Below are 21,541 nucleotides of genomic sequence, written 5' to 3' on the forward strand. Positions count from 1 at the left end.
ATTTTTGTGACAATAAGGAAACTATCAAGCACCTCTTTTTCCAATGTCCGATGGCTAAAATCCTATGACGTTCTATACACATTGCTTTTTAATATCACCCCCACTAGTGTCAACACGTTGTTTGGGACGTGGGTAGAGGGAGTTGGTAGTCACTTGGCAAATAGTATCCGTGTTGGAGCTTGTGCATTACTGTGGGCAGTTTGGAACTGCAGGAATGATTTAGTGTTTAACAGATGCACATCTATCAATTTTTTGCAGGTTATCTACAGGGCTACCGCACTGACCCGCACGTGGTCATTACTCACTCCTGCGGATTCCAGGGAGCTTATGGTTACTCGGTGTGTCCGCTGGGAGATGGTAGCACAGGGTATCTTCAACCGGTTTGGACGGCGGCAAGCTAATATGATAGGTGGCTAGTCATCTACTTATTATACCATCGCTGCTTGGGCGCTTTGGGCGCTTTGGATCGCTTCGTTTTTGTTCTTTAGTCTCAACATTGTTGTACTCGTTCCAGATTTGGTTTCATTTTTTATTAATAAAGGGCTGCATGCATCTCTCGATGCAGAGGCCGGGGCTATGCCTCCTTTTCTAAAAAAAATATCTATGGAGGGCTCAGATCCCGAGCCATACTCTGACAAACATGTAAACAAAGATGTTACTGGCCATGTAATGGATAGGCACAAATTTGGCAGATTTCACTCTCAATACAATCTAGCTTGCCAAGTAAAATCTACCAAACTGATACCGAATCAAATAATATAAAGATAAATATTCCTAGATGATTTTCAAATGTTGTTCACCTGGTGGGACGTATCCAATTGTGCCTTTAATTACATGTGAGCTACTTTCAGTTCCACCACCACTGTGCATGCATTCATCAGTATGCATTATCTTTGCTAGACCAAAGTCGGTGACGTGTGCAACAATGTCATCATCAAGAAGGATGTTGCATGGTTTGCTATCACAGTGAACTATGGATGGCTCAATTTGATGTTGAAGATATTCTAATGCCTCTCCAACATCAAGAGCAATGCATAGCCTTTACATCAACCTTAGCCTTCTAAAGTTTCTGCTGTTAGTTATGGAGTTTGGATGCAGCAAGTCATCTAAATTTCCGTTGCAGATAAGGTCTAAGACAAGTGCCTTGAACTCATCACCATTACCGTTCAAACTGCTACACACAGTGATCACTTTGACAAGGTTCCGGTGTCGAATCTTCCTTAGGGCCTCACACTCTCTCAAGAAGCTTCTATTAGCTCCTCGTTTGCCAAGATTGAGTACCTTGATTGCTACAGTATACAAACTATCATCGAGATTTAGAGTTCCAATGTACACATTGTCGAAGCTTACAGAACCAATGAAATTTTCTGGTGAGAATGATTCCGTTGCTGCATCTATCTCAGCATAGCATATCCTCTCATGGTGAAATCCAGTTTCTTGATCAACAATGTTTGGTTTGTTTCTTGGCTTCATCAAGTAGCATGCAGTTAGGGAGCACATGAAGAAGACCAAAGTTCCAACCATGCAAAAGAGTATGACCCGACGTCGATGCTGTGAAGCCTGGTTAGAACGTATATATGGACAAGAAGAGAGTTGCAAGGAAGCGGGACCTCCACATAGCATGCTATTACCAGGGAGCAACATTACAATGGAATTGTGGAAGATCCATGTATTTGGCACGGGACCAGATAGGTTGTTGAAAGAGAGGTTTAGATATGTTAGGAGCTCAACACTGAGGAACTCAGGTATGGGTCCTGCTAAGTTATTGTTGGAAATATCCAACTTTACGAAGCCTCTTATAGAAGAAAAGTCTTTTGGTATTTGCCCCTGCAAAAAATTTCCTTGCAAATATAGGAAATTCAGTTGGACGCAACTACCGAGAGCGTCTGGGATTTCACCAGAGAGCTTGTTTATTGACAAGTCGATAGTGACAAGGTTGTTCAACTTTCCTATCTGTGTTGGAATGGACCCACTTAGAGCATTGTTGGAGAGGTTGAGAAGTAAGGTAAGAGAGGTAATACTAAGTATCTCATGTGGGATTTCCCCCCTCAACGAGTTTTAGATCCCGAGTTCCTAGACACCCCCTTATCTATACTGTTCATTTGAAATATGACGCCTTGAAATTTGTGCGACAGTGACCCCCTCAACGAGTTTTAGATCCCGGGTTCCTAGACAGAGGCTTGCGCGAATCTTATTCCCAATGGATGGACGAGATAGGAGGGTGCCGGGACTTCCGGGTGTCATCACACCTTTCCGTTACCGGAAAGATCCACAGATACAAGTTTTGGTAGATTTCCAATGCTTGATGGAATGCTCCCATCCAGAAAGTTATTAGAAAGAGAGAGGTTGTTCAATTGCGTGATATTGCCTAATGATTGTGGAATCTGCCCATAGAATCTAGGGAAACGTTACCCCCGGCGCGCCGCGCGCGGGTCGCGCTCGCTGGCAGGTGTATGCAGCATTTTTTCGTAAAAATTGTTGCAACCGTGTATTTTTTTGTTACAAACGTTTTTCATGCAGCTTTTTTCTCGTGTAAATTTGTTGCAACCAGCGTTCATATTTGCTACAAGCGTTTTTTATTTACTAGATTTGTACAGTAAAAAAGCTGCATATACGTTTGGTTGCAACTCGAGTTCGTTGAATTTTTGCTACAACCAGCGTTTTGACTTTTGCTACAACCGTGTTATTTTTTGCTACAACCGGCATCATTTTTTGCTGCAACCGTTCACTGAAAAAGTTGCATACACGTCACGTAGATTTTTGCTACAACCGGCGTTTAACTTTTGCTACCACGCACTAGTGGGGACAGGGCCTATAGTCCCGGCCCGTAAGGGGCTTTAGTCCCGGTTCACCAACCGGCACCACAGAGGCGGGACTAAAGGCCTAACCTTTAGTCCCGGCACTAGTGGGGACGGGGCCTTTAGCCCTGGCCCGTAAGGGGCTTTAGTCCCGGTTCACCAACCGGGACTAAAGGGGCGGGACTAAAGGCCTAACCTTTTCGTCCCGGCCCTATTACACGCCGGGACTAAAGGTGCTCCACGTGGGCGCCTCGTAGCGCCCCAGGGGCAGGCCCTTTAGTCCCGGCTCGTTACACGGACCGGGACTGAAGATTTTCAGATTTTGCTGGTTTTTGGTTTTTTATTTTTGAATGAAATTATTTTTGGGTTTTAGGGTTTTAGGGTTTAGGTGTTTGGGAGATTAACGTGATGCCTCGTTTGGTGTTCGGGAATTAGTTTTCATATAATTTAAATAGAAATAATTATGCATATATATATATATACGATTAACTTATCTTACAAGCGAGCATATATATATATATACAATTATATGCAGATCTGAATTATCGGGACTAGAGCCCGTCTATTCAATTACATGGACGAACATCAGTAATGGCCCCTATTTACACTAAATCGTCCTTTGTCATCTATAGCTTCCGCCCTCAGAAATCCCGCAAGCTCCTGTGCAACAGCAATCGCGCGTTGCTCTGGTAGGACCTTCGTCCTCATGGCCGTGTGCTATATAAGAAGAGGAGATGAATATGAATATCAATCATGATAACAAAGAATGACGGGTAAAAATAGAGGTGTGAATGTTCATTGCTTACGTCGAATCTGTGATCTTTGAGCTCAGAGGTAAACGTGCGAATGGTCTCGCAAACATAGTATCCGCATAGGTGCGTTCCCCGTGGCTGCTGGTTGCACTTTACGAGAATAGAATATATATAATCAAAAAAATAATCTAGCATCATAAATGTATTGAAAATTAATAGAAGTATATCATACTACTACTTACCTGAGCCGCTCTAAAGGTCAGCTTCTCAGGAAAGTTACCGGTAGTCACGCACTTGAACCGCTTCCAAACCCTGCCCGACAAGGATAATGATTTGCTAAGTTTTTCATTAATTGATATATCAGAAAATCATCGAAAGAGACCGATAGAGCGCAAGAATGATTAAAATTACCCTTGGAGCATGTCCTGCAGGCTTTGGAACTGTTCCAAGGGTCTCGATAATGGGTCGAAGGCATCAACTCTTCCCTTATCAATTTGAATGTCCAACAGAATCCAATGGAAGCTACACATGTATATATATATATATATGTGTGTGTGTGTGTCAGTAACTTATCAATTACACTTATAAGTGAATGGACACAACAGAGTAAAGACCCTCACCTGAAGTTGTATGGAAACAGTATGTGGTCACAGAAATTTTGATCTGTTAGAAACCTTAGAAGGTTTTCCTCCGTCTCCTTGGGTTTGTTAGTTAGCGTCGCTATATGTATTTTATCTGGGTCAATAAACCCAATATTTAGGATGCTATTACTTTTACACTCCAGAATCTTCATTCTGCATAATAGAGTACAAGTTATATATAGACAATGAATTGAAATAACTAAACAAGTTATATGTAGACAGCGAATTAAAAAACTTACAAACAATAGCAACTCATAAGCGATTTGTCGAGGACGTCGCCATTGTACATCTGGAAGAGTTCATCAAAGTCGATATGGATTTCTTCGGAGCGGCCGTATTACTCCCGTAGGACACTCAGCACGATCATCATTCTCTCATTCTTTGATTCACTTAAGTACCATTTATGCAAGTAACGCATATTTGTTGGGAGATCATCTTTGCTGACCAAAGGCTCTCCCATGACAAACTGTGGCTTAGGGGCTACCACAGCCTTGGGTATCCTGTCGTCTTGGGAAGCCAGCAAATCTTCAACCGAGATACCACATTCATCCGCCAACTCCTTTGCTCTTTCAAAAGCTTGTCCCTGCACCGGAGGGGGAACATTCTCGGTTAACACCTTGAGGGGTGGGATCGACTGTTTGGCCTGTTGTCCAAGCTGAGGAACGTCTGATTTTTTCTTGCTTGTAGTTGAACTTGATTTGCTCCCACTTGCACTTGCACGTGAGCTGCTCTTTTTCACTTCCTTCTGCAATGTGCGTGTATAGTCATCAGGCTTATAGTGTAAGTCATACTGTGATGGAGTGGTTATGAAGTCTTTTGCCCATGCTATGTGCTTCTCGGTGTATTCCGGACGGGGCTCGGGTTCCTTCTTTTTCATCTGCGCATCATGCTGTTCCTTTGCTATCCTGGCGTTTCCCTCGGGGGTACGATCATAAGGTCTGATAGGAAGATTAGCATGAGGTACCTTTGGGAGGGGCGACAGTTTGCGCTTTGGGGAGCTCCGTCGCTTAGAAATCTTCGACGGAGCGTTCTTGCTGGCACGCTTCCGCTTAGTATCATGTGCGGGCGGTGGCGGAGACGGACGACCCAAGTCCGGCGGCGGTGATCGAGATGGAGTCGTGTTGTGCTGGCCGACGTCATGTGGAGGGCTTGGAGGTAATGGAGGTGTAGGTGACCTGCGACGACTCGGAGGCGGTGTTGACCTTGGGGCCGAGCCTGGAAGCTTGATGTAGTTCTTGTCCCATAGGATGACTCCATCCAGTACTTCTCCGAGTGTCCTCTCATCTTTGGGTCCAGCTATGTCGAGCTCCATATCATTAAACCCCGTCATGATTTCATCGACCCCGACTGTAGCAAAGCCAGCTGGAATCTCACGGCCATGCCAGCGTGCATCAGGGCCAGAAGGTAAAGCTTGTCCGACGGCCACCTTCATGGATATGTTCTTGAATTTCTGATGGAGTTCACATGATGTTGACTCCTTGATTCCATCCACGGGGTAGCCGGGACCGCCCTCTATCATTCTTCGTTCATCGTCGGGCGGGGCCTCAGATTCAGCCACGCTGCTTTTCCGCTTAGATGGGGCGCCGGTAATATCAAGTGCAGGATCTTCCTGGCGCGGTACTCCTTTAAGCTCATCAATCTGCTTCTGTTGCTCGTTAATCCTGGCAAGCAACTGGTTGAACTTGTCATTCTCCTCATCCTGCTGCCGCTTCTTTGCTCTCTCTCGGCTTCTGTAAGTGTCTTGGTCTCTGGCAAACCCAAGCCACCACGGGTAAGAAGGACCGAAGCCTCGCGTTCGTCCTCCATGTTCTTCATTGCCGAGGACCAGTGTGAGCAAATCTTTATCTCTATCTGCAGTGAACTTTCTTTGTCCCTCCTTAATTTCTTTCACTATCCTTTTCCAATTCTCCCTGGGTATCCTAAGCTCGTCATTGCAGATGAGGTCCCCTGTTGTTTCGTCGTACGACCGACCATGCGCAAGGAACCAATTTCTTGCTCTCAATTCCCACTCATCACGGAGTGGTTCAGGTACGATGCCTTTACCTAGCAGATCTTGCTCTTTCTTATCCCACTTTGGGATGGCAGTCTCATAGCCCCCTGGCCCCAGCTTGTGGTGATATTTCTCCTTGTCGGCATTTATCTTGTTCTTTTCTGATAATGCCTGGGCATCTTCTGACTCCTTGTACTCTTGAAATACCTTCCAGTGATTCGCCTGCTTGGCTAGATACCCCTCGAATACTGGCACTTTCTGTGTCTTCAGATAGTTTTTCCGTAGCTTCTTCTTCCAGCTACGGAACAGTTCGGCCATCTTCTTCAGAGTCCACTGCTTGACTTTGGCCCTCAGTTTGTCTGCGGCGTCTTCATTCTCACATTCTGGCAGGTTGAAATGTGACATGAGATCATTCCAAAGATTATCTTTGTACCTTTCGACGACATAGTCACTATAGGCTACCCCTTTACGCTTCTTCCACTCCCGAACGCTGATCGGGACGTGATCCCTAACGAGAACTCCGCATTGCTTCTTGAATGTGTCAGCAGCATTCTTAGGAAGCTTGGGTTCGCCCGTAGGAAATATCTACCTCAAATGTGTAATGCGTCCGTGCATCCAACTTTCTAGTCGGGCCTCGTTTCGTAGTTTTGTTCGATGTGGAGGCCTAAGAGGGAGAAACATTTGTCAAATGAATGTATATGTATACAATATAGAGCTATCTCCAATATTTTTCACATATTACAAGTGATTGTCGAACTTCATATGTATACCTCGCTGGACTTCTCCTCTTCACCGGCTTCTCCATCAGTGGAGCTATCACCTTCTCCGTCATTGGACCTATCTCCTGCCCCATCGGCTTCATCTTCGTGTCGCTCGACCTCCATTCCAACGTCCTGGTTTAGATATGACGACGGAGATTCAGCTGGTTCAACGTCGGGGCCGTCTTTGATTATATCTTCGAGAAGTTCTTCCTCTTCGAGGTTCCTGATATGTGGATCCATAGTTCTGCAAAAAACGGATTCTCTTAACCTTTGTACCAAAAAAGAATTATTCTATCAGGAACTCCGTTCCAAAACAACTTAAGTCCCGGGTCGTGGCTCCACCCGGGACTCCTAGATTTCTGCATAGTATTCAAAGTAGGAGTACTTTTCCAATTTGAGCATTCAATAAGCAAAACCAAATCGTAAAATAAAGTAGTATTCAAATTAGCATGCATTCAATTATAAGCTAATACATCATCACTTTTGTCCGTACATCGTCGAATGTTATCACTAACACTCCTCGAATACTATCATACATATAGCATCACTAATACATCTAGAACCGTAGCGCCCGACGGGTATCAGCGCGGGCGGTGGACACCCAAAGAGAAGGAACCATCACAGGATCATAGCTCCAGTGAGATCCTCGAAGAACCTGCCAGGTATGGTCGAACCTGCCCTCCAACGCAACCATGTAGCGACGGACGTGCTCATCCTCCTCGCTGACACGGTGACGTACCACCTCCGCGGTGTCCGGAAGCCTCGGCACCGTCACTGGCCCACGCGACCGCCACCAAACAAGGATCGGGTCAACGACGGGCTGGCTCCTCACCAACCTATGCCCTCCGGAAGGTAGCACCTCCCAATACCAGCCGGGCGAAGCCCAGTCCCGGACATGGCCCCTCTGATCAAGCAGGTGTCCTCCGCCGAGTCGACGACGAGGATGCGGGATAGGCATCGTAAAATGAACTAAAAAAATAAACTAGTTCTATTAATTGTTTTGCTAAAAATAAACTAATTGTATATATAGTAAAATAAAGTAGTTTTATTAAATCAACTGGTTCAACTATATATTGACAAAAGTTTTAAGTGTGTGTAAAAATTCGTGTATGTAAGCATCTGCAATTGTATTGTTTAAAAAAAATTAGGAGCATGATGCTATGAAGCTTTATAAAGTTGTTTTGTAACGGAATCCCGAATAGGATAATTAGCTTTTTGGTACGCAGTTCAAAAAGATCCATCCGAATATCGCTATTTAGAAGGACTTTGTTGAACTTTGTACCAAAAAAAGAATTATTCTATCAAGAACTCCGTTCCAAAACAACTTTCGAGAGCTTGATAGCGCCATGCGTCTGTTACTACCAGGTAATGATGAAGCCATGGACCGACCCTAAACTAACTTACTTAAATTTATATAGCCCTAAACTAGCTAATACTAACCTAATTAACACTAATTAATATGCTTAAGTGATTTTTTAGTAATTTAAGTGATATTTATAGATTGTAGATTTGTATATGCTTAAACACTAACTGTGACCTAAACTAAAAAGCCCTAAACTAACTTACTGAAATTTACATAACCCTAAACTAACAATAACCTATTAATTAACACTAACTACCTAACCCTAATAACACAAATTTAAATAACACAAAAATAACACAAATAACCTATTTAACACTAACCTACCTAACCCTAAATTCACCAAATATTCTACAAATAACACTTAAGCATATACAATAGCAAAATTAAGCAATAATCTAAAAAACACTAATTAAGCATCTATATACGTACAAAATTACATAAGCATGCATGCATGTCGACGATCAATCAAGAGAGGAGAGGAGAGAGGCTCACCGGCGGCAGGGGGTGTTGGATCGAGGAGGAAGGTAGGGCGACGACGATGGCGAGGAGGACGGAAAGGCGACGACGATGGCGAGGAGGACGGCATGGCGCGACGACGAGGAGGACGGCAGGGCGACGGCAACGGCGACAGCAAGGAGGACGGTAGGGCGACGACGCCGGCGAGGAGGACGACGACGACGATGAGGACAGAAGGGCGACGACAAGGAGGACGGAAGGGAGACGGCGACGACGCACAGCCTGGCGGCGTCGAGCAGTTTGTCCGGTGCTGCAGGCGAGCAAGAGGAGGAAGAAAGATTGAAATGGCGATTTGGGTTGGAAATTTCCAACTCCTGCTTATATAGGTGGAGCTTTAGTCCTGGGTCGGGGCTCGAACCGGGACTAAAGACACCCTTTAGTCCCAGGTCTAGCCACGACCCGGGGCTAAAGACCCCTTTTCGGCAGGCGAGGAGGCGGGAAACGAGGGGCTTTAGTCCCGGGTCGGGGCTCCACCCGGGACTAAAGGTGGTCTTTAGTCCCGGTTTGAGCCCCGAACCGGGACTAAAGACCTGGGTGGCTCCGGTGCGACGCAGGGCAACCTTTAGTCCCACCTCGCCTAGCGAGGGGCGCTGGCAGTGCTTTATAAGCACTGCCGCGCCTTGCTCAATTGAGCTTCTCTCTATTGCAGGCCTATGGGCCTAACTCTCCTCTCGCTGCATGTTGGGCCTATTGGGCCCGCGGGCCTGCATCCTGGCCCACCTGTCGGGTAGTGTTTCTAGTCGTATGCAGGCCGTGATGGCCCAATACACTACAGGAGTCACCTTCTTTGCCGTCTGCCATCACACACGGCAAAGACAATATCCCGGACGGCAAAGACAATACCACAGACGGCAAAGATTGTCACGGCCGGCAAAATTTCTGCATCAGCCTACGACGGCATAGGACCTTCTTTGCCGTCTGCCCCCCAAAGCGGACGACAAAGCTCTTTGCCTTCAGCTTTCCTCAGGAGCTGTCGGCAAAGCTCTTGAGACGGCAGCCGACACGCGTTGCCTCCGTTAGGGGTTAACGGAGCCTTTGCCGTCTGCCTCCCCGTGAATCTTTGCCGTCTGCCTTCTCCTCCCCTCCCCTCCCCTCCCCCTCCATCTCTGCCGTCTGCCTCCACGTCCATCTTTACCGTCTGCCGGGTCCTCCCCTCCCCCTCTCTCCACTCTTTGCCGTCTGCCTCCTCCTCCGTGCCCTCTTCTTTGCCGTCTGCCCCCCAGGAAGCACACGGCAAAGAGACTATATGGCCAGCTGCTACTGCCCAGGTTGCACAGCTGGGCGCCACGTGGCACCTTTGCCGTCGGCTGGCTGACGGCAAAGAGCCTATATTGTCACATTTTTATTTATTTTTCCTATTTCACAGCACATATAAATATAATTCATAGCACATATATCATAAATAGATCACAACACATATATGATATACATATAAAGCTCATCAATGCCATTTGTTCATCAACGTACATCCCATATATCAAAAGAATCAACACATACAAAGTTTCATCCATATATACATACATATAGTTGCACATATATTGTTCATCAACACATTGTTCATCAACACATACAAAGAACCAACACATTGTTCATCAACTCAAATAAAAACGGAAACTAAAGCACTCCAAAGCCAGCTTCCATGCATGTAGTACATCCAATCTGCAAAATGGGAATAAGAAAGTCAGAAGAAGAAGAAGAAGAACATATATATGACAAATAAGCTAAATTGAAGAAGAAAGAGAAGAAGCAAGAAGAGAACAAGGAGAAGAAAAACAAGAAGGAGGAGGAGGAGGGGAAGGGGAAGGGGAAGGAGAAGGAGGAGGAGAAGAAGAAAAAAGAAGAGAAGAAGAAGGAGAAGAAGGAGAGAAGAAGAAGGAGAAGAAGGAGGGCTCCTTCTCCTTCTTCTTCTCCTCCTTCTCCTTCTTCTTCTCTTCTTCCCCTCCTCCTTCTTCTTCTTCTCCTTCTCCTTCTCTTCTTCTTCTCTTCTTCTTCTTCTTCTTCCTTCTCCTTCTTTTTGAGCTAAATATTCCAATTATGTCATTGTAGAGGAAAACAAGCTAAGTATATAATATTCATGAGCTAACCAAGGTTCTTATGCCATTTTGAGCTTATTATGGTATTTTGGAGCTAAATGGGCTAATTATGTCATTGTTGGGTTAATTAAAGAAAGGATAATATGAAAGAGGATAAGAAAGAGGAGGAGGAGGAGGAGAAGAAGAAGAAGTCAAGATGGAGGAGGAGGAGGAGGAGAAGGATAGAAGGTCCTTGGCCTTCTCCTCCTCCTCCTCCTCCTCCTTCTTCATCTCTTCTTCTTCTTCTATCTTTTCATTTTGCCTATTTCTTCTCCTCTTCTCCTCTTGTTGGAGCTAAATTACCTAATTATGTCTTTTTTGAGCTAAATATTCCAATTATGTCATTTTAGAGGAAAACAAGCTAAGTATATAATATTCATGAGCTAACCAAGGTTCTTGTGCCATTTTGAGCTTATTATGGTATTTTGGAGCTAAATGGGCTAATTATGTCATTGTTAGGTTAATTAAAGCAAGGATAATATGCAAGAGGAGAAGAAAGAGGAGGAGGAGGAGGAGGAGGAGAAGAAGAAGAAATCAAGAAGAAGGAGGAGGAGGAGGAGAAGGAGGAGGAGGAGAAGGATAGAAGGTCCTTGGCCTTCTCCTCCTCCTCCTCCTCCTCCTCCTCCTCCTTCTTCTTTTCTTCTTCTTCTTCTTCTTCTTCTTCTTCTTTCTTTTCATTTTGCCTTTCTTCTCCTCTTCTCCTCTTGTTGGAGCTAAATTACCTAATTATGTCTTTTTTGAGCTAAATGGGCTAATTATCCCATTTTAGAGGAAAACAAGCTAAGTATATAATATTAATGAGCTAACCAAGGTTCTTATGCCATTTTGAGCTTATTATGGTATTTTGGAGCTAAATGGACTAATTATGTCATTGTTGGGTAAATTAAAGCAATTGCAAGGATAATATGAAAGAGGAGAAGAAAGAGGAGGAGGAGGAGAAGAAGAAGAAATCAAGGAGGAGGAGGAGGAGAAGGACTAGAAGGTCCTTGGCCTTCTCCTCCTCCTCCTCATCCTCCTCCTCCTTCTCCTTCTTCTCTTCTTCTTCTTCTCTTCTTCTTCTTCTTCTATCTTTTCATTTTGCCTATTTCTTCTCCTCTTCTCCTCTTGTTGGAGCTAAATTACCTAATTATGTCTTTTTTGAGCTAAATGTTCCAATTATGTCATTTTAGAGGAAAACAAGCTAAGTATATAATATTCATGAGCTAACCAAGGTTCTTGTGCCATTTTGAGCTTATTATGGTATATTGGAGCTAAATGGGCTAATTATGTCATTGTTGGGTTAATTAAAGCAAGGATAATATGAAAGAGGAGAAGAAAGAGGAGGAGGAGGAGAAGAAGAAGAAATCAAGAAGAACGAGGAGGAGGAGAAGGCCAAGGACCTTCTAGCCTTCTCATTCTCCTCCTCCTCCTCCTCCTTCTTCTTCTTCTTCTTTCTTTTCATTTTTCCTATTTCTTCTCCTCTTGTTGGAGCTAAATGACCTAATTATGTCTTCTTCGAGCTAAATGGGCTAATTTTCTCATTTTAGAGGAAAACAAGCTAAGTTTGGAGGAGAAACTTACCGTAGTGGTCATCAAGGAGGAGAAACACCACGGTTGCTCGCGCCGGCTTCGTTTGGAGACGGTTTCCCTGGAGAAGGGTCGTGCGATGCCGCTCGGGAGTTATTCTGCAGAAAAGATATTTTGCAATGTTTCAGTTAGCATGATGACACTCAATTATTAATACTAGTTTATAATAATTCTCACCGTGCCAATCAAAGAGAAGACGGGCATCGGCGGAGGGACTTGACCGCTCTTCTCGCACAAACCCTGAAGAGTGGGTTGTATTAGTTAGTATTGAAACAGACATTACACACATGATTTGGCTAATGTGAAAAAAAACATACCACAAAAAGCTCGTACATGGCCCGTTGACCCGCCTCATTCCGGGCCCTCTCCTCCTCAAGCAATCGTGCCGTGGTCTGGTCCCTCTCATCAAGAGCAGCCTGAAGAGCAGCCTGGCTTGACAATCTCTCTTTCTCAAGAGCAGCCTGGTTTGCCGCTCTCTCTTTCTGAAGAGCAGCCTGAAAAACCATTCCTCGTTACCACAGTAATGATCTATGGTGACACACATAATAAAATGGATGAAAGTGTTCTTAGTCTGTACAACTAACCTCGATGGCAAGTTCGACTGGCCGTGGACGAGGCGTTATCTCAGGACATCTGCTCGACCGGCGCGCCTTGATCTCCGGAAGAGTGAGTGGACAACGTATTATCCCATCTCCAATGGCTATCGAGCCATGGGGCCTCCCGCCACCAGATATCATCACCAGCTCTGGATCCAAAGGTTCCTGGCTAGGGTTAAAGTCATCCCCTTTCGTAGCCTTCCCCGCGTCTGTGTATGCCACGAGCTTCTGGTGGGATGATATGTTGGTGAAGTTACCGGGATCATCCAGGTCAGACTCAGAGAATGCCTTCGCCTTCTTGTACGAGGCAGTATGGGCCATGCCATAAAGGTCGTACAAGTGTGGCATCTCAGTCTTATTGTGATGCGCCTAAAAGAGAGGAACAAAATATTAGCATCAAGAATGAATTGCATGAATCATGAAGCAAATCACATACCGAGTTTCGTCCAAACTGAAGTAAGTTGGCGCTGCCTTGATGGTGTGGCATACCAACCATTTGGCTACGCCGATCCTTCGCATTCTCGTGGACGGCGCGCCAGCTGCCTGTGCACCACCCATCAACCAACGCCTCCCAACAATCCATCTTATCCGCACACCATCTCGGGGGCACCTGTAAGTTATTAGAAAGAATTTTTAGCGCTACGCCTATGAATGAAATCAAGAAAACTACGTAGAAGGACTTAAGAATAGGTAATTACCTTCATGTATTGCTCCTTCTTCAGAAACTTTCCGCGGCAATCCTTCTTCTCCTTCTTAATACCACGCGTGGCGTAGTAATCTCGAATAGCCTGCGGCCGAGCCTCGTGGCGCAAGTTCTGTAGTAACCGCCTACACACGACCTCGAGAACCCTGGCCGCCTCCTCCTCATATCCAGCCTCACACCTATAGAAGGTATGCAATCAAACGTGAAAACACCGATTAGTACAATAATTAGGTATATTGTTAATTTTAGATTCTCTAAAAGGATAATTTACCCAAAAGCTCCGGATCACCATCTCGGCCCTCGTGTGGCACAAGACACCATCTATAATCTCCTCCGGCGGGGCCTGCGCAGCCTGGTAGTGCTCCTAGGTAAATCCTAGTGTAGGAATCTGACCCTCACCAGGCAACGTGACAAACCCCGGGAAATTTGTCCGGCAAAGCACACCAAGGACGAAGTTCGGCCTGCGGACTCCAAGAGGGTGTACCCATCCCCTGCAGTATGATAAGGTCAGCGCATTAGATATTTGAACAAACTTGAAGGCAAAAGCTAAAAAAAAGGGTAAATGTACTTACCTATCTCCTTTAGGTTTAATCACCGGCCTCTGCTCGCGGGTAGCCGGGGCGACCGGGAGACGTGTACTACCACGCTTGTACACGGTGGCCCCGTCCACCTGCACATCGCCCTCACTATCCGTAAGCTCATCCCCGCCATCCCCGCCCCGTGAGCCACCCGGACCCTCGGTCCAATCCGGCAACTCGGTACGATCCGGCCAAGGCTCCCATCCGGCGCTCTCCACGTCGGGTGAAGCCTCCGGAACCGTAGTCTCCTCCGGCTGCTCCTGGGCCGAATGCACCTCGACCCGAGGCTGCTCCTGGACCGGAGTCTCATGGGATGAATGCCCATGAACACCAGGCTCCTGGACCGGAGTCCCCGTAGCCTCCTTCGCAAACGGGTCGACCATACTAGTCCTATGCTCGGGTGAATGAGCTGGTGGTGGTGGCGAGGACGGCTCAACAGTCCTCCTGGATCTTCCGCGGCCACCACCTCTCCCTGTACCATTCCCCTTCCTCCCTACCCGACCAGCACCTCTCCCAGTGGGCAATGCCGCCGACGAAGAAGAACCCCCGGCTGGTGTCGAAAGACTGTCTGCCAATGCTCTACGGAGAGATAGGGGTGGAAGGGAAGTACCACCCCTCGTGCGGGGCGCCTGGGAAGAACCCGTCGAGCGCTCTGGACCCGCGCCCACCATCTTTCAACACCTGCCATGATAAAGATTAAAAGAAATTAGTACAACATAAAAAAATTGAATGACTGACATGAATAATAATATGTACATGAATAATAAAGATTAAAATATATATAATTTAAGTTGTGAATCTTACAAACTAATAATCATCATCAATAAATGCATGATCATCATCACTATCACGCATGTCTTCATGAATGACGTGCTCATCGGGTTCAACGGCGTGAAGTTGTGAAAGGCCTTCCTTTAATCGTTGAAGCATTGACAGGTCATCCGCATCAGTAACCTCTACGAGTTCCAGGTCTTCTGGTTCCGGCTCAGGGCTGGAGTCGGATTCATGGTCGCTGTCTACTTCCATGTTCTTGGATGAAGCATGGCGGTTCTTGAAACGTTTCTTGGAAAGATGTGCTTCTTGGAAGAATTCTCCATCATATGTGTCTGGGTTAATGTGAGGTTCATAATCCTGTTCATTTGGGAGAGGTGGTCTGACATGTGGCGGCACTTCATAAACAACATACCAACCTTCCAGTTTCTTATCCGTTTGGCATTCCCACGGTAGATAGAAAACTTGGGTCGCCTGTTGAGTCGTAATATAGACATCGGGAACATCTAAATGGGTGTTTGGATTGATTTCGACTAGTCCTATATGTTCATGAGTCCTTCTAGTCTTTTTCGGCTGGAACCAATAACATTTGAAGACTACGACGTTCGGTGGGTTTTCACCATAGAATTGAAGTTCATAAATTGCTTCAACTCTTCCATAATACTCGATAACACCTTCGCCGATAGCAGAGACACCACAATTTGTAGATTTCCGGTCGGGCATAGACAGCTCTGTGCCAAAGGTACGAAAGAGATACCCGTTGATGTTGTATCTCTCAAATGAACGGACCTTATAGTCAAAACCATTAGCGACTTGTCTCAATTCGGCGTCCATAGACTCTGAATTATCCTACAAGTTTAATACGAAACGGTTGTTGCATTAGCCGCAAGTTAGACCAAGAATGAAATGGTCCATTATTGATAATTACCATTTGTTTGAACCAAGAGATGAAACCGGGATAGCCGCCTCCTGTCTTTGACAGAAGCTCATACTCTTCGACGGGATCATTTTCGATCACCGCTCCATCCGAGAATTTGACGATGTAACGGCTGTTTGAAATATCCGGGAATAAGAGGAGTTCAAATGAATTAGAAGTTACGGGAAAATGTGCCGAGAACTCACTCTATGTACGACCGCACTTCTGTTAGGTTGTTGAAGATATACAACGAAATGTTCCGCCATTCTTCGAGATCCAACGTTATTGGTTTCGAAGCACCGGCTGGTGCGAGCTTCCCTTTGAATAGGCTGAGGTTGGACCCACCTTTTTTAGGGTCTCCATCATTGTGCCGAGGCTTCGGATTATGCAAATGATGATTTTTGGCTTCGTAGTGTGCTGTCACAAAGTTTGCCACCTCCTCAGTAATGAATGCCTCAGCCATCGATGCTTCAATTCTACGCTTATTTTTACATTTAGCTCGAAGGGTCTTCTGCATCCTCTCAGTTGCATAGCACCAACAATCTTGCACGGGCCCACCCAATCTTGCCTCGGTCGGTAGATGTAAAATCAAATGCTGCATTGGATTAAAGAAGACCGGTAGAAAGATCTTCTCTAACTTGCACAACAACTCCGGTGCAAACTCCTCCATGTCTTCTACCACGCCAGGCGACAATTCTTTCGCACAAAGAACACGCAAGAAATAGCTCAGCTCCGCCAGTACTAGCCATTCATCCTCAGGAATAAAGCCACGTAACATCACCGACATTACCCGCTCTAGCCATATGTGCCAATCATGACTCTTGAGACCAAAGATTTTTAATTTTTCAAGACTCGCTCCCCTCTTTAGATTCTTTGCATACCCATCGGGGAACATCAAGTGCATTTTGACCCACAAGATAATTTCCCTCATAGCTGGCCTTCCAAGATTGAACCAGGCCTTTGGCTTCGACCACTTCCGCTTTCCTTTTCCTTCTCACATGTTTTGTAACGGTCTATGACATAGTGTCTCTTGATCGACTCTAGCCTTAATATTATTCTTTGTCTTCCCATCTATGTCGAACAATGTACCAAAAATAGCCTCTCCGATATTCTTTTCAGTGTGCATCATGTCGATATTGTGTGGAAGAAGGAGGTCTTTGAAGTAAGGCAGATCCCACAAGCATGGCTTGTGAGTCCAGGCATGTTTTGAATTATACCCCTTGAAATACCCTGGACGCTCTGGATCAGGCTCGAGGGCGTTTAACTGATCCAGGATCTGTTGGTCTGTGAACGCAGGTGGTGCCAAGTTTTTGACAACTTTACCTTTGGTAAAGTTCTTCTTGTCTTTTCTGAACTGATGGTCAGGATCCAGGAACTGTCTATGCAAGTCAAAGCAAGAATACTTCCGACCCTCGTGCAACCAATGAAACTGAAGAGCTGCCTTGCATTGGGGGCACGGGAACCTTCCATGCACACACCATCCAGAGAATAGCGCATACGCTGGCAAGTCATGCATAGAGTACATGTACCACACATGCATTTTGAAGTTTTCTTTTCTAGTGGCATCGTATGTCTTGACCCCATTTTCCCAAGCTTCTTCCAATTCATCCTTAAGCGGTTGCAGGTACACATTCATATTCTTCCCCGGATAATTGGGCCCTGGAATTATCAACGTCAGAAATATGTTCTTTCATTGCATAATCTGCCCGGGGGGGAGATTGAGTGGAATGACAAATACAGGCCAACAACTGTATTGGGTTGTCGTCATGCCAAAGGGATTAAAACCATCCGTGGCGCCGCAGACTCGAGGATTCCTTGGATCTGCCGCTTTATCCTGATGCAATCCATCGAAATGTTTCCACGCTTCCCCATCTGATGTGTGTACCATCATCTTATTCCCATCCGCATCTAGTTCGGTTCTTTTGCCCAATTTGTGCCATGTCATCTGTCTGGCTGTCTCTTCGACCATGAAAAGACGTTGAAGTCTTGGTACGATTGGCATATACCGAAGAACACTAACTGCGATTTTGGTCTGCCTCTTCTCACCCATACCGTTGTCTACCAGAAGATACCTGCAAGACTCGCAATTGGGACAATAGTCCAAGTGTGCATACTCCTTCCTAAATAAGACACATCCTTTCTCACATGCATCTATCTTCTCATAGGGCATCTTAAGTACACGAAGTATTTTGTCCTACTGGTACAGGTTTGCAGGCATGACATGGCCTTTGGGTAGGAAACGTCCAAATAGTGTCATCATCGCGTTGTAGCATTCTCTTCCCAAGTTGAACCGAGCCTTCAGAGCCATTACTTATGCAATTGCATCCAGCTGACAGAGCTCAGTGTGCTCATGGAGAGGACGTTTTGAAGACTCCAACATTTCATAAAAGGCCTTTGCAGATTCCTCCATCTCATCTTCTGAATCCCGAGCATCATCAAAGTCTTGCACCATGTCTTCGATCCCAGTACCATGCTCGTCCGTGCGACGACGGACCACCTCAGCTCTTGTGCGTTGTATAGACTCACCATGAAATGTCCACACCGTATAATTAGGCTTAAAACCCCTCCTCTGCAGGTGTTTAATCATTACAGCCTCTGTCGTCTTTTTATAGTTGTCGCATCCAGGACAGGGGCAATAGTTTCTTTCCTGGCCATTTGCGAATGCGGCTTTCACAAATTCCTTTGTTTTTAAAAACCATTCTTTCGTCATCTCTTTCCGACTAGGGTGACCGGTATACATCCACGCACGATCACTCATCTTGCGTAGCTACTAAAGACAGAAGAAATATATTTATATATAATTTAGCATTTATATTCATCGGTTAATCAGGTTCGCCATTTTTATTACGTCCAGGCAACCTACACGCTAATAGGTAAAGATAGGTCCTAATCCCACCCGAGTATGTGTAGATTGGGTTCGTTTTCCCATGCTCTGCTCCGGATCCAACGCAAAATTTCAGCAGCACCTCCCCGCTGTTCTCCTGATACACGTCTCCGCAATAAACAGAGAGGATGTGCATCCGGAGAACAACAGGGAGGCACTGACGAAATTCCGCATCGGATCCAGAGCACAGCATACGGGAAAACGAACCCAATCTACACATACTCGGGCTGTCCATGGATAATGTTGGACAATTCGAAAGGATGGCGGTTATAAATATGCAAAGACATGCATATTTATAGATGTCGCCCTTTCGAACGGGAGACGCATACTGGTCACGCATACTGATAAATTAATTGAATTACCTAAATCTAGAAAGTTTCATCCGGAAACCGAGCCACAGTAAATGAAGGGGGGCGGGGAGGAGATGAAAATTGTACTGACCCACGAATGCAGGGGCGGAGCTCGTACAACGCACGGGCAGGTCTTCGCACAGCAGACCTCATAGCGACGAGACAACTATCACATGTAAATCCTTTGATCAACACAAATATTCCAATTATGTCATTTTAGAGGAAAACAAGCTAAGTATATAATATTCATGAGCTAACCAAGGTTCTTGTGCCATTTTGAGCTTATTATGGTATTTTGGAGCTAAATGGGCTAATTATGTCATTGCTGGGTTAATTAAAACAAGGATAATATGAAAGAGGAGAAGAAAGAGGAGGAGGAGGAGGAGGAGAAGAAGAAGAAATCAAGAAGAAGGAGGAGGAGGAGTAGAAGGAGGAGGAGGAGAAGGATAGAAGGTCCTTGGCCTTCTCCTCCTCCTCCTCCTCCTCCTCCTCCTCCTTCTCCTTCTTCTCTTCTTCTTCTTCTTCTTCTTCTTCTTCTTTCTTTTCATTTTGCCTATTTCTTCTCCTCTTCTCCTCTTGTTGGAGCTAAATTACCTAATTATGTCTTTTTTGAGCTAAATGGGCTAATTATCCCATTTTAGAGGAAAACAAGCTAAGTATATAATATTAATGAGCTAACCAAGGTTCTTATGCCATTTTGAGCTTATTATGGTATTTTGGAGCTAAATGGACTAATTATGTCATTGTTGGGGAAATTAAAGCAATTTTAATGATAATATGAAAGAGGAGAAGAAATAGGAGGAGGAGGAGAAGAAGAAGAAATCAAGGAGGAGGAGGAGGAGAAGGACTAGAAGGTCCTTGGCCTTCTCCTCCTCCTCCTCCTCCTCCTTCTCCTTCTTCTCTTCTTCTTCTTCTCCTCTTCTTCTTCTTCTTCTATCTTTTTCATTTTGCCTATTTCTTCTCGTCTTCTCCTCTTGTTGCAGCTAAATTACCTAATTATGTCTTTTTTGAGATAAATGTTCCAATTATGTCATTTTAGAGGAAAACAAGCTAAGTATATAATATTCATGAGCTAACCAAGGTTCTTGTGCCATTTTGAGCTTATTATGGTATTTTGGAGCTAAATGGGCTAATTATGTCATTGTTGGGTTAATTAAAGCAAGGATAATATGAAAGAGGAGAAGAAAGAGGAGGAGGAGGAGAAGAAGAAGAAATCAAGAAGAAGGAGGAGGAGGAGGAGAAGGAGGAGGAGGAGAAGGATAGAAGGTCCTTGGCCTTCTCCTCCTCCTCCTCCTTCTCCTTCTTCTCTTCTTCTTCTTCTTCTTCTTCTTTCTTTTCATTTTTCCTATTTCTTCTCCTCTTCTCCTCTTGTTGGAGCTAAATTACCTAATTATGTCTTTTTTGAGCTAAATGGGCTAATTATCCCATTTTAGAGGAAAACAAGCTAAGTATATAATATTAATGAGCTAACCAAGGTTCTTATGCCATTTTGAGCTTATTATGGTATTTTGGAGCTAAATGGACTAATTAATTCCAAAAATCTAAATACCAAACATGTGATCTTCTTTTTGTCTTCTCCTCCTCCTATTCTTCTTCTTCTTCTTCCTATTCTTCTTCTTCTTCTTCTCCTCCTCCTCCTCCTCTTCTCCTCTTCTCCTCCTCCTCCTCTTCTTCTTCTTCCTATTCTTCTTCTCCTCTTCTCCTCCTCCTTCTCCTCTTCTTCTCCTCCTCCTATTCTTCTTCTTCTTCTTCTCCTCCTCCTCCTCCTCTTCTCCTCTTCTCCTCCTCCTCCTCTTCCTCTTCTTCCTATTATTTCTAGTAAGCTAACTAACTAACTAACCTAACTAACCAAGCTAACTAAACCTATCGCTAAACCTAGATAGCACTAAACAGCAAAAAAAAAACAGAATCTGCCACTAAGTAACTAAAAAATAATCTAGCTACCACTAAATAACAAAAGAAAATCTACCACTAAACTACCTACTAAATCTACTAATTAACTAACTAAATCTACCAACTAACTAAACTACCACTAAAACTACTAATTAACTAACCTACCAACTAAACTATATATGCCACAACAGCTACAATAACAACAAGTACAATAACAAGAACAACTACTACAACAACAATAAAAAATCATGCCGGTAGTTATAATCTAATTCCAAAGAACTAAATACCAAAAAATAAAAAATCAAGGGGGCGGGGGTGGATGGGCTTACCGGCAGTGGGGCTGCGGGGGCGGCGCCGAGGCCTGCGGGGCAGTGGCTGGGCCGGCGGCGCC

The sequence above is a fragment of the Hordeum vulgare genome, chromosome 7H, assembly GCF_904849725.1.
Source record: "Hordeum vulgare subsp. vulgare chromosome 7H, MorexV3_pseudomolecules_assembly, whole genome shotgun sequence".
NCBI classification, from domain to species: domain Eukaryota; kingdom Viridiplantae; phylum Streptophyta; class Magnoliopsida; order Poales; family Poaceae; genus Hordeum; species Hordeum vulgare.